This window comes from Dysidea avara, chromosome 4, assembly GCF_963678975.1.
Source record: "Dysidea avara chromosome 4, odDysAvar1.4, whole genome shotgun sequence".
NCBI classification, from domain to species: domain Eukaryota; kingdom Metazoa; phylum Porifera; class Demospongiae; order Dictyoceratida; family Dysideidae; genus Dysidea; species Dysidea avara.
The window spans coordinates 46096747-46108760 of record NC_089275.1 but is presented as its reverse complement, the minus strand read 5'-3'; the positions used below and the strand labels follow the sequence as shown (position 1 = coordinate 46108760).

At 36.9% G+C, this 12014-nt stretch overlaps 1 long non-coding RNA gene across 3 annotated transcripts; it reads right to left on the bottom strand.

The window, feature by feature from the left end:
• Nucleotides 1-270: 270 nt before the first annotated feature.
• LOC136252449 (uncharacterized) lies at nt 271-1070 on the bottom strand. 3 transcript variants are annotated; one of them, XR_010699573.1, is made up of 4 exons: nt 975-1070; nt 707-919; nt 598-645; nt 271-346 (listed from the first exon to the last, which is right to left on the bottom strand). It is a non-coding gene; the product is annotated as an uncharacterized lncRNA (long non-coding RNA). The 3 variants fall into 3 exon arrangements; XR_010699572.1 differs by having other exon boundaries at nt 971-1067; XR_010699571.1 differs by lacking the exons at nt 598-645; nt 707-919; nt 975-1070 and adding an exon at nt 398-549.
• Between the last annotated feature and the right edge of the window lie 10944 nt (nt 1071-12014).

The window sequence follows — 12014 nt, the reverse complement described above, 5'->3', positions numbered from 1 at the left end:
CATCACCATGTATATAGAACTCTGTGACAATCTGTTAGTCATCTGGTAGGACTGTCCCACAGCTCTAATACAAAGATGGTAAATATAATGTGTATTCTGGACAATCGTTGGACTTACAGTTTGTAACAACAAGAATCTCATAAAACCGAGACCTTGCCTAGAAACCTAGTATTACCATGTAGAACGGCGGCTAGGTCCTATAACTCTATTAAAGATGGTAAATATAATGCGTATACTGAACCATTGTACTTACGGTTTGTAACAATCTAGTAAAACTGAGACCGAGTCTGAGACTGACAATCCATGTAGAACTAAGACAAGTCTGATAAGACCAGGTCTCACAACCCTAAATGGAGGGCAAACATAATTCATATTCTTGATTACTTGGTGTACTTACAGTTGTTATCAGTGAGTCTAACCAGACATAAAACGGCCACTTAGTATGTGACTTTGTTGGGCTAATATCAGACGAAGATTTTTGAACAGTCACATCTCAGCCAAGAACAATGATATCAAGCTGTAACTAGCAGGTATACCCAAAAAACTCACAAAAATACTCCTACCATGTGGCCATTTTTGTCTGTTACGTGAGCTCACAAGAAGCATCTGATACACTGATAACCAAGTCCAAGAATCTTGTAATCACTAAAGTACAAATGAAACAAGACTAAATATAATATAATTTGCATACTTTCAGTGGACTTACTTTTGTTAGCAATACGAGCATGGTCAGTGAAATAAGGACAAACAAGATGGAACAGGTTCTTGAAAGCACTCAACTTATTTATAGTGCCAGACGTACATGAGGTAGCAGCCATTAGCTGTTGATAAAAAGTAGTAGAAAACATGAAGAAATGAGACCGGTTCCCAGAAGAAATGAGACCAGTTCCCAGAAGAAATGAGACCAGTTTCCACAAACCTAAACAAAGGTAAATATAAATTGTATACTGGACACTCTCAGTGTACTTACTTACAGATGTCAGCAATAAGAAGAATCTCTTAGAACTGAGACTAAGTCTGTAATTCCTACCCTATTGAAAAGAAAATGAATAAAAACACAATCAGGCTTACAGCTGTAAATAATTAGAAGATGAGGTTGAACAACTCCGTAAAAAAAGAACAAAACTGTCCACATATGGTCGCTACCAGATTCTTTAAAGGAAGCAGCTGCCATTGAAGGAAACTAACACTGCAGATGTTGTACACTGACAATCTGTAGAACTAAGAGGTCCGACAAGAAACTGTACCTCTGAAGAGATACGTAGTATACAAAATCATAAGAGCAGACAATGCATACTCTTACCGCTGATGGCTGATGAACTGTGTCCACTCGTCATCCGCCATAAGCTGAGATAATAGATTATAAAATATGTAATACGTACACAGCAACACCAAAGTTGAATCATTTGCGGGCCCGCATTGTCATACAATACACAATAAACAACTTAATACGGCTAAACCTATCGTACAAGCTATCATTTTAGTCTAATACTTACTCATCTAGAGCTGTTTTTGATCACTGCCATCGTAGGAATTGTCCACCACACCGCGCCACTCCACCACTACAGCAGCTACAGCCAGCAGGGATGTACAGTTGTGGTCCATAAGTATCATTGTGCGGAGCATGGCTCATTGGACGATGGCACCGATCACGCACACTCTCTCCGCGAGATACACCCATCATGATCACTCACATATAAAACCTCTGATACAACAATAGCGACTGACAAAGATGGCGACTTAATTGCATCTGATACGCATGCGCACACCACTGACCCCTTCAATTTTAACAAGCATTACTACGAACTTTTGCAGGTGTGCTAACTGTGCAAGAAAATCTGGATTTGTACTCTTAGAAAGAATTGATTGAATAATTAATTTTTCTGGTATTATATGCTTTGCCGTATGAAGGTGTGCGCGCATGAAATTATCACAACAAAGCTAGCATTATTGCTATAGTGATTAACAGAAGTGTACTTATTGTAAAATCATCATGACTTTGTTTGATACAGTAAAAAAGTCTGAAGTCACGTGCTGTCTGTATAAACAAAAGTCCATGAGATGGTGAAGCTAAAAAGTTATCACATTTAGTTAAGTAAACAAAGCCATACAAAGAATGTGTATTAAACTAAAGTATAATCTGTTTCCCATAATATAAGATGGGGTTTATACTAAAGTATAAGATAGTTAGTATAATGCAAGGCTATACTGAGATTATTTGTATAGTTTAAGCCATTAGATATACCATCTTATATTCCTCTTTTTCACAGTGACAGGTAATATAACTCAAGTTACTTTACTAACAAATGTAACGCGTTACCTAAGTAATATAGTTACTGTAACGAGTCTAATTTTATGTAATATTATTACTACAAGTAACGAAGTTACTAATCTCGTTAGTAATCCACTGAGTAACGCCTAGCCACAACGAAGTAATGAAGCCTACTGAATGAAGTTTATTCATCAGCTTCTTACTTATAACCAAGATTTACACATTGCCCAACAACGCCATCATGGCATGTGATAAGGTGGTAGTTTCACACGTGAGAGCTTAAGGCTGTGGACACAAAGTAATATAATATGTAATATTATTATAGTTACTTTATTTTTGGGTAATATGTAACTGTAACTAAATAGTTCTGTCGCAAGTAATATGTAATATGTAACTAGTTACTTTTACAAAGTAACTTGCCCAACACTGGTGGTCAGACAATTAAGGCACTCACAAATAGTTTTAATTTTAATTAACAAGACCACCCAACTTGAGGCTTTGTGTGGAAAGGAAATGGTTTATAGAAACTACATTCATAACCAGTGTTGGGAGTAACACGTTACATAATATTATTACTTTTGTGGTAACTAAATAATATAACGAAATACGCTATAAAAACAGGTAATATAACTCAAGTTACTTTACTTACAAATTTAACGCGTTACCTAAGTAATATAGTTACTGTACAAATCTAATATTACATAATATTATTACTACAAGTAACGAAGTTACTAATCTCGTTAGTAATCCACTGAGTAATGCCTAGCCACAACAAAGTAATGAAGCCTACTGAATGAAGCTTATTCACTAGCTTCTTACTTATAACCAAGATTTGCACATTGTCCAACAACACAATCATGTCACGTGATAAGGTGGTAGTTTCACACGTGACAGCTTAAGGCTGTGGACACAAAGTAATATAATATGTAATATTATTATAGTTACTTTATTTTATGGGTAATATGTAACTGTAACTAAATAGTTCAGTTGCAAGTAATATGTAATGTGTAACTAGTTACTTTTACAAAGTAACTTGCCCAACGTCTACAACGACATGTAGATATATTCATTGCTCACTCTATGCCTGTGGTGATAGTGGCTTGGGTTTCTATTGTGCAATCCAGACAATTAGACACCCACAAACATTTTTATACATACTCCCATGAAGCCATAAATGGATATTCCCATGAAGCCATAAATGGATATTTCTGCATTACTCCGCATTTTATTGCTTGTGTGAAGGCGGAGTTTAGACTACACCTAAACTTTAGCACCCGTCACGTCTATACTAAAGGTTTTCAGTATTGCAGCAAACTCCTCTAATTAAGAAAAGTTTTAAACATGTGGTATAACTGAGACCTTTACTATAAACATTTTATCTTGCTGGGTTAACTGAAAGATTTGAAACCTTTAGTATAAACGTTTTAGCATTGGGTTAACTGCAAGATTTGAAACCTTTAGTATAAATGTTTTAGTATTGCTGGGTTAACTGCAAGATTTGCAACCTTTATTATAAACATTTTAGCATTGCTGAGTAAGCCTGGGTTAACTGCAATATTTGAAACCTTTAATAGAAAGGTTTTCGTAATGCTGGGTTAACTGCAAGATTTGAAACCTTTAGTATAAACGTTCTAGTATTGCTGGGTTAGCTGCAAGATTTGAAACCTTTAATAGAAACATTTTAGTATTGCTGGAATAACTGCAAGATTGTAAAAAAATACATTCATGTTTACTGTATCCTGTTGGAATAACTGCAAACTTATAGCAGAAAACTTTTCAGTCTTACTGGAATTACAGAATTAAAGTGATTACCTATACTACATTCAACACACACATAATAAACTGTACACATTTTATTTACAGTATGTGATATTTTTTTTAATTATGATACTGAATTGTAATTCTTATTTCTTAATCATAAGTGAAATATGATAGCCATGAAGTTACAAGTAACATGTTTCAATTAATCAATGGTTTACTGTTATGAACAGTGTCAGCTATAATATCTTCAACTCCCCACATCCACTACTTCATTTTCTTCTGGCCCAAAGCTGTCAAATAAACAACATATCCTCTCCTGCTATAAGATATGACAGTATACCCTTGTACCATGTTGTACTATCACCACTCTCATATTCTGGTTTAATAATTAGAAATGGTAGTATAATTATGAGACACCCACACACTGCTGGACAGTAACAGTAATTGTTTATCTGATTTGTATATAATTATAATTAGTATAGTTAAGTACATAATGTATAATTTTTTATGGATGTACAGGCGCAAGCCTTTATCCTTACAAATACAAAATAATACAAAAGGAACTCCATACTGATCCTTCAACCAACTGCCCTTTTGCCAACTGGCACATTTGATGTTGCAAGACTTAAGCGTTTTGAGGATTTTCGACCACTTTTATCAAACGGTACGGTCGTACCGTTTAAGTAGGGATCCTAGTGAAATTTTTGCGTGCCACTCAAATTCCGCCTTTAAAAAGCATCCTAGAGATATCTTATGAGACGAAAATCACCTTTATGGAATAGTATACTAGTCGATATAATGCATAAAACAGCATTAAATACAACAAAACACTGACAGGTGGCCGGATATAGAATTTTTAAAAATCGCCAAAACATGATTTTTAGACTGACTGACTGACTGACTGACTGCCTGCCTGCAGTGGCGTATCTACACCCGGGCCTACCCGGGCCTACCCGGGTTAATTTGACTTGTGCCCTGGTAAATGCTTTTCACCATCAGTGTTGAATAACCACAAAACATTAATGATTGTAAAGAATACTTACGCAACGCTGATCCACGTCAAATCAAGCTTTTCATTCCAGAGGAGAAACGGCGATCTTGAAATGGTTTCGATTGTGGTATTTCCAATGACTTAATAATAGAAAGACGATCACGTGACTACCAACTGCAGCATCATGACAAGGATTATGATTATGATTATGATTAAAGTACCGGTAAAAGCACAGCCTGTATACCGGATCTGCACACAATAGTACAATTAACCATTATACAAAAGTAAATCTCGAATCAAATAAGTGATTATCTAATAAGGATTTAAAATTATTTCAGTACAGAATTTACGTTAACTACAACTGCAGGCAAAGCGTTCCAATCATTATTAACCTATTAAAAAATATTTTGATCGACAGTTTAATCTTGAGTGACATTTGAAAAACTTAAACTGATGCCCCCTTGTAATGGTGGTATTGGAGTAGGTATATAGAGTGGAAAAATCTGAATTGAAATAGTTATTGATAATCTTGTAAAGTAGTATCATATCACCTCTATGACGCCTGTGAGCCAGGGATGGTAGCTGTAGCGCTGCTAGTCTCTCTTCGTACGGTTTATCTCTTAATGATGGCAATAAACATGTAGCCCTACATTGGACTTTCTCCACTTTCCTTTGATCAAGAACAAAGAAAGGCCCCCATACTGCGTTATTATATTCAAGTGTTGGACGTACGAAAGCTGTAAATAATTTAGTCAACATATCAGAATCTAAATAATCAAAAGATTTCTTAATTAATCCTAGTAATCGATTAGCTTTTACAGCAACCTCTGTGGTATGCAGGTGGAACTTAAGTTGGTGGTCCAAGATAATGCCCAAGTCTTTGTAAGAATCAATATTGTCAATAACTGTTCCATCCAAATAATAAGGACTGAATGAATGTTTCATAGCTTGGTGAATAGCGCCCATTCAAGGTTAAGTCAATTTCAAAATGCAGGTGTGAACAGACGCGAGCAAGTTTTGAGACATGCACCCTGTATGGCTGTGTGATGCCTTGGTAGATGATAGCTAGCTACTGACTAGTCCAAAGGTATGGAGTATTTTGTTTAGTCAATGTTTTCATTTATTCTATTTGTTTTGTAGGTTGACTACTTTAGTCCACAGTTGTCACGTGATTGTATAAGCGCCTGGTGCTTTAAATCCAAGTCTCGAGTGTTATGCATTGCTGTATTGTATGTGTGAAGAAGACGATAGTAATCAACGTTTGTGTCTAGTGATATTAGCTCTTGCATGCAGTTAGTGTAGGTATAGCACATAGATAGTGATGCACAACACATTTTAGATGTTATATTGATGTCCATAATATTATGAAGATGGGCATGTGTATGTGGTTGAGTGGCTTGCCCACCCAGTGCCCGGGTGAAGTAAGAAGTCCAGATACGCCACTGACTGCCTGACCACAGTCGCAAGCCTAGAGGCCAAACGAAACAGTGCACGGCCACCATTTTACGCCACAATAACAAACTCACCAGTGCGGATGTGCCTTTTGGGGTTCCGATGAGTGTGTGCCCTCTGCGCCTTGTCTTTTCTTTTATCTTCAATCCGCAGGCGCAGGCTGCTTGTCTTCTTCTTCATCCAACACAGTGTCCAGCACTGAAGGTCGGACAGCAACATGTGCTGCAGCCTTTGGATTACCTAACCTTATACAGAATTAGAATTTAAAGAGATTACTTAACCTACGTAGCTGTGTGCATGTATGTGATTGTTTGTAGCTGTTATCATTATCATTGTGTTGTCAGCTATCATTGCTTCTGCATACATTTGACCAGCTGTGATTTTGTAGAGCAATCTGGAATGCTCAGAAAGTACATATGCATGTATAATAGAGAATTCATTGATAATGTGGTACCATTCTTTATGATCAGGTGAATCATACAGTACGATAGTACTGTATAGTAGGGACCACAAAGGAGTAGGTGTGGCCCACGAAATAACATCACCCAAAACTAGCCTCAATTTTCCCTGACGACGATGAATCAGTATTGGTTAGGTGAAACTAAGCCCAAACAAGTTTTGAGATCAACCCGAAACACTTTCAACAAGTTGCTACGGAATTTTAAAAATAATTTATTTAATGGAATTTTCTACTGACTGACAGCCTGACTGACTGATGCTTCCAGACGAACGTAACTCGATAACAGCTAAGGCTACGGGCTTGATTTTTTCACTGTTCGACATCGCTTTGGCCTGAGAGGTGCTACCACAGTATGTACAATGCATTCTTCATGGACTTACCAGTGTCCTCCTTTGTGTCCCATTCATCTTTGCTGACAGCAAAAAGTGTCAATTTGGGGGTGATAGCACGTGATGGCTTCCCTTCGTAACGGAAATCATCCGTATTTTTCATAGTGGCTGTTTTGATCGCAGAGGTGCTTTCAAACAGTTCTTGATTCGCACTGCTGTGTAACCAGTTGAACACAGCTGACAACAAAACGTAATGGATACTTCACTTTTCAGACGATAATTGATATAGCTGGGACGCACAACACCATTTCAGATGCGGTATGCATGGGTTTACCAGTCATAATAATAATATTAACAAAAAAAGTTAACAACAAGTACACAGAAAAATTAGGAATTTTCAACTAGAGTAGGGACCATAGCACATCAATGAAAAGTACTGAAACAAGCTGGAGTAGTGCACGATATTAAATCACAGTAAAACAATAAGAAGTTTTATATCCCTTAGCTGAAAATTCCTAATTTTTCTGTGTACTTGTATTTTAATAGAATAGTGACTGTTTTGTTAGAGCATTTTAATCTTTATACAAAAAATTGAACTCCTTTACCCAATTGCTTAGTAGTAATACAGTTTCTACATGTAAACATATCCTTTGTCCTATTGGTTGAATAACTCCCAGCTTGTTTTTTGTGTGAATCTTCCTCATAACAGATGATCGTGATGGTGAGTATACCCACACTAAAACTGTTACCACTTGATGCTCAGTGAAGATGTCACTTTAGAGGGAAAGGTTGTTTGGAAGTTTATGACTTGATACACAATAATATCAGGCAAAGCACTTGTGCCTATGGTATAACCACTGCATGTTATTTATTTTTTGTGTGTATATAGTCTATCTGGCGTGCAGATCTCGTGCCACATTAAACACTTAGGCAAATGGAATACAATTAAATTAAAACATGCGTGTAACCACATCTGGTTACTCTGTAGATGATGGTGAGACTTGAATGACAACAAATCCGCCGGTTGTAGAGTTGATATAACAAACGATCGAGGCTGCTGTGCACTGTTGCCTGTCAATATATGTTGCATAGTTTATGGCACAGGTGTGTAATGTGGCTGTTGCATGTTATTATAGTTAAAGTACTGCTGCACATGAGTACAGAAAATACAGCACAAGGGGGCATTCTGAGAGAATAATACAGCACAAGGCAAAGCGGTATGCTGTATTTGCTCCAAGACCCCACCCGATGCTGTATTTTTCGTGCACACAAGCATAGGCAATGCTTTAAGTGTTATATTGTACTTCCTGGTTTTCTAATTGTTCTGCATAACTATACTGTACTTGCCCAATTTAAACTGTACTGTATATCTCACACAGTACAATTATGTGGATAATTGACATAATACTGAATGTGGAAAATACAGTATGCGTTGTTGCTCCCACGCAAAGTACAATTATTATTATGAAATGAAATGATAACTTGCATTGTCTAAATGTATATTTTCATTACCAGGTTAAAAGTAATATATTGTGTAACTTCATTATAAAAGTAACTAGATACCTCCAACTCTGTAATGGTTGTGCCATATATATATATTTTATAGGTGTTGCCATAAATATCAGCAGTGATGACCAAGGTAGACATGGAATAGTCACCAGCTATGATTCACATCAGTTAGGTATGTAAATAGATGGTATCATACAGTACGATAGTACTGTATAGTAGGGACATCGAAGGTGTGAGGGTGATCCATGATATAATATGACCCAAAACCTGCCATGATTTTTCCTCACAATGACATGACAGTATTGGTTGGGTAAAACCAACTTCAGATCGATCTGAAACGTTTCCGTCAAGTTGCTACAGAATTTAAAAAAATTAATTCAATGGAATTTTCTACTGCTTGCCTGCCTGACACCTTCAGTCAAGCGTAGCGGAAATCTGGCTACAGCTACAGTCCTAATTCTTTCGCAGAAATGTTTCTAGTTTACTTAAGAAAAAACCTTTGGTATATTGTAAACATACAATGCTTTCACTATTGTCTTACCTTTTATCCTTCTTTACCATGGCCATCAGTTAAGGTTCTACTGCTGAGTGTTAATAAGAGTACAGTACGGCTTCCATCTACCAGTGTATATTGCATCAAACTATTCGAATAGTACCCATAGTCGCTGGTTGCACCAAACTATTTGAACACATGTATGTGGCTTGCTGTTGATATCGATCACTCGCGGCGAACTATATAGCAATGTGTAAGGTAAGTCAATAAAGATAGTTTATTTAGTAACAATGTTAAACTGAGTCTGGTCATCCAGGTCCCACTTTACAGATTATTCTGGTCTGACCCCACGTGCTAAATTAAATGTGGACGTGTTACTACACATCATAGCGTAGCCCTGCTTCTTTCATGAGCCACGCCCACTTACATAAATTACTGTCTGTAGACAGATGGTAGCCACGCCCATTCATCAGTCTGTAGGTATGCATGAATCCACGTCCATTATTGTCTGCAGGCTTATGTAGAGCCACGCCCACTGATCAGTTGTTATTGTATGAGTCATAATCTAGTATAATAGTGCTGTGATTAACTCTTTAAAAATATTGTAACTGGTTTTGTGAAAAGCAGGCTATTTAAATTAGTGGTCATGAGCTTACAAAAAAATTCACAAACAAGTATAAGAAAAAAAATTAGGAATTTTAAATTAGAGTAGGGACAGTGTATAGTGCTGCAATAAAAAGTACTGAAACAAGCTGGATTGGAGTAGTGCGTAATGTACTACTGTGCATTGAGCACAGCACAATAGGGATATTCACTTATTATTGTTTTACAGTATTTGGACATTACGTACTACTCCGATTCAGCTTGTTTCAGTACTTTTTATTGCAGCACTATACACTGTCCCTACTCTAATTTAAAATTCCTAATTTTTTCTTATACTAGCTTGTACAAATCAGATATCATACTTTTATTATGTAAGTATATAGCACTTTAGCGTGGGTGCTCAAAGGCGCCGCTCGGGGTTTAACTCGCATATTTCCTGGGCTATATCAAGATATTGCCCGGCATGGGATAGCAGTTTGCCAATGACTTTGATACCCAGCCAGTTCAAAGAAATGATGCGCTTTTACTCGTTATATTGAACGACACAGAGCTTTGTATTGTGGGTTTCATTTTTGTAGTGGTTGCTAAGCTGAGTATATTTGCTAAGATAGACTAGTTGGTTGTTACTAAAGGATAATGAAGGCACAAAATAATTGTTTGGCCAATCGTGGATGTGTATTTCTACCCACCGTGTATCAGCCTTTGGACAGACCACGGAACAGCAAAGCTACTACTGCTATGTTGAAATAGGTTAGTAACTTACAGTCCTAAGTACTTAGCTTAATATAATAACTTACTTACTGTCCCAATAGTGAAGTTAGTTGGCTTAACTTAGTACAAAAATGACAACAATAAACTCCATCTTACAATTGCAAGTTTTCTAACATTGCATGTTGAAGCATAGTAACGTGTATTAATGACATTTTAACGTATGGATAATGTTCTGATGGCTATTAGCCCACATTATTAAAACCACAATTGATCTTCAGGTGCTACTGTATAAAACAAACGGGATGAGTTCTCGCTAGTTGTTTCACCTATTAGGTGAGTGCACCCCAAGTGATATATATCACTTATACCACGGCTGCTTGGTATTTGCTGATATTATACACCCGCAGCCCTCGGGCTTTGGGTATATATATCTAATCAAAAACAGCCAAGCTGTAAAAAAAGGTGCGGCCCCCAAAAAGGCCATGGTGAAAAAAGATGTGAAATCCAAGGTGGCGGCCAAGAAATGGCTGTGATGGTAGGTTAATGGTTAAATTTTAATAACGACAATTCAGGTGAATTTTGTGCCGCTTGGTCTTGGCACCAAATTCACCTGAAATGTCGTTATTAAAATTTAACCATTAACCTACCATCACAGCCATTTCTTGGCCGCCACCTTGGATTTCACAACTTTTTTCACCATGGCCTTTTTGGGGGCCGCACCTTTTTTTACAGCTTGGCTGTTTTTGATTAGATATCACTTCTTTTTGTATTTGTATACTGCAAAGCCGGCCTATGGCTAGCTTTGTGGCTTTTTTAACCCATGTGTTTTTTTCTTTATCACAGGAAGAAGAAAATAACTTAAAGAAGATTAATTTTGTAATACTTCACTTATTTTTAATTTTATTAGTAATTATACAAATTATATACATATATTTATTACATGCCTATTATTCCCCACAGGATATTTTTTTGCAGCTGATCTCTCTACTGAGTGACTTGAAATGTAGCTGAACTATATACAGGATGATTTCTTTGTAGCTGAACTCTCTACAAGGTGACCTCTTCTAGCTGGTCTCTCTACAGGGTGATTTGTTTGCAGCTAAACTCTCTACATGGTGGTTTCTTTGTAGCTGAACTCTCTAAATGATGGTTTCTTTGTAGTTGAACTCTCTATAAGGTGACTTCGTCTAGCTGAACTCTCTACAGGGTGATTTTTTTGTAGCTGAACTTTCTACAGGGTGATTTGTTTGCAGCTGAACTCTCTACATGATGGTTTCTTTGTAGCTGAACTCTCTACAAGGTGACTTCGTCCAGCTGATCTCTCTACGGGGTGATTTGCTTCTAGCTGAACTATCTACAGGTGATTTGTTTGCAGCTAAACTCTCTACATGGTGGTTTCTTTGTAGCTGAACTCCCTACATGATGGTTTCTTT